This window comes from Schistocerca gregaria, unplaced genomic scaffold (genome assembly GCF_023897955.1).
Source record: "Schistocerca gregaria isolate iqSchGreg1 unplaced genomic scaffold, iqSchGreg1.2 ptg000806l, whole genome shotgun sequence".
In the NCBI taxonomy this organism is placed as follows: Eukaryota; Metazoa; Arthropoda; class Insecta; order Orthoptera; family Acrididae; genus Schistocerca; species Schistocerca gregaria.
In genome coordinates, this window is record NW_026062174.1 from 102,501 (window position 1) to 105,000 (window position 2,500).

Below are 2,500 nucleotides of genomic sequence, written 5' to 3' on the forward strand. Positions count from 1 at the left end.
CTGCACCTTAACCTAACTTACACTGCACCTTAACCTAACTTACACTGCACCTTAACCTAACTTACACTGCACCTTAACCTAACTTACACTGCACCTTAACCTAACTTACACTGCACCTTAACTGTCACATGTAACGTCACAGGAATGTAGCTTTGCCTAACAGCAACCCTCTGAACATAGTTCACTGCTTGGATCCTCTGGTGTCATGTGTATTTCTTGATGCCATGGTGCGTACCCTCACATAAAGGTCTTTCGAGTGTTGCGTACTTTCTACACAGTCCCGCACACAGTCCCGCTAACCACTGGAAGGGTGTACCGCTACAGAACGAATATCGCCCTCCCCTCCTGCCCTTCCAAGCTGGTCGGTCAGGCGTTTGTTTGTGAAATGAGCCTTGCAGCTGTTCAGTTGCATTCGGTTGTCGATGCAGTCAGTGTACGTTGTGGTACGGCCTGTGTGGACTGTCCGCTGATGTACGCGTAACCCACACTGATCATCCGTCGTTACGTACTGAGTGACATAATGTGGCACATGCTTGACCGTACACCGGCTGCGCCCTACAATGGCGAATCATAAGGGCCATATGTTGTGCACGATGCTACTTGTCTCGTCTCCCCATTACAGCGAGATTGCACTGTTGTACGCCGTACAGACATGTGGTAAGTAGGTACGGACGAAAGTATTGCATGTTGGCCCCCCCCCCCCTCCTCCCTCTGCCGGGAATCAGCGTGAGCCGTCTGTTGATGTAGCGACGAGGGTTTTCCTATTTAATCGTATTGCCCCACACAACATGATAGCACGGTGGACCGCGTTCCACATCTGCGACATGCTACAGAGGCCGGTTGACAGTCGACCGCGCAAGGGACATTGCACACGTGCGCGGACCATCTTCCACGTGTTCTCTCGTGTACATGCCGCAGTGTGTATGTGGGCTGATGTAGCGTGTCGTGACACATAACATGCAGGCATGCCAGAATCGTAGATTTCGCAAATGTAGATTGACGTATACGTTTGCTGCCAAAGATCCGCAAATGAACTGGAAATCAGTTGTTGAGCGGTTGTTCGCGCTGCAGGTGCATCGGTGATAGCGACGATCGGTACATCTGTGAACCGGTTGTTTCGGCGGTACCCGCCATGCCCCCGAACCTGAGTTGGCCATGTGGGTATGAAGCGATACGAGGCTGTGGCTTGGCGGGACAGTCCCCGGCCGGTGAGGGGGGGCCGCCCGGCGTGCTGGCCGCGCGCTGCGTGAGCGCACGCACTACAGCCGGCTGGTGGGGGGCGCCCAGTGGCAGGAGCGCCGGCCGACGGGCCCGGCTGGCGTCCCAGCTATGCGCCGGCGCACCCTGCGCGCGGCGCCAGGCGGCCAAAGTGGGTTCTGCCGAGCCCGGTGCGAAGCGCGGTGGACATCTGCAGTGTGCTGGTCCGATTGCGGACTGTGTGCGTTGAGGATGCGCCGCCGCCCGGCACTCGGCGTCGCGACGCCGTCTGCTGCTCGGTCGCCCCCAGCGGTTCTCGCAGGTGGTTTGTATCGCAGCTCTGCGGACGTGTTGGCGCGTGCGCTGTGCTGGGAGAGTTCGCTTCTGCACCCAAGTGGGGCTTTGCCCTTCTGTGGCGCTGGCGTTGGAGCTGCCGGTCACCGTAGGTGGCGCGTGTTGTTTCCCGCCGGCAATGCCACGACAGCACGCTCCCGGGCCTCTGTCGGCAGCGGCAAGCTCAGTTGGGAGCACGGGTGTTCGCACTGAAAGCGTCTACTCGCCTATCTCCGGGCGATTGCGCCTCTCTCGAACCCGACCAAGTACTTAGGACGGCGCTGCGCGCCGCCGGGACCTGAGAGGGTTTCGAGGTGTATCGTGCAGGGGAGCTCAGCCTCCTCCTGTTTGCAGAATAATTGAGCGGACGCTTGCGTGTTCGCGCGGGCCCTCGGGACACACTCCCGGGCGGCCGGCTGCTCAGCTCTCGTTGACGCAGCTCCCTGGTTGATCCTGCCAGTAGTCATATGCTTGTCTCAAAGATTAAGCCATGCATGTCTCAGTACAAGCCGCATTAAGGTGAAACCGCGAATGGCTCATTAAATCAGTTATGGTTCCTTAGATCGTACCCACGTTACTTGGATAACTGTGGTAATTCTAGAGCTAATACATGCAAACAGAGTCCCGACCAGAGATGGAAGGGACGCTTTTATTAGATCAAAACCAATCGGATTGGCTCGTCTGGTCCGTTTGCCTTGGTGACTCTGAATAACTTTGGGCTGATCGCACGGTCCTCGTACCGGCGACGCATCTTTCAAATGTCTGCCTTATCAACTGTCGATGGTAGGTTCTGCGCCTACCATGGTTGTAACGGGTAACGGGGAATCAGGGTTCGATTCCGGAGAGGGAGCCTGAGAAACGGCTACCACATCCAAGGAAGGCAGCAGGCGCGCAAATTACCCACTCCCGGCACGGGGAGGTAGTGACGAAAAATAACGATACGGGACTCATCCGAGGCCCCGTAATCGGA

At 57.1% G+C, this 2,500-nt stretch overlaps 1 non-coding gene across 1 annotated transcript in view; it reads left to right on the top strand.

The window, feature by feature from the left end:
- The first annotated feature begins 1,970 nt into the window (after positions 1–1,970).
- The window catches only part of LOC126322341 (small subunit ribosomal RNA), a 1,893-nt gene continuing 1,363 nt past the window's right edge, over positions 1,971–2,500 (top strand). The window contains exon 1 of the ribosomal RNA XR_007558959.1: positions 1,971–2,500. This exon is cut by the window's right edge and continues 1,363 nt beyond it. This is a non-coding gene — a ribosomal RNA (small subunit ribosomal RNA).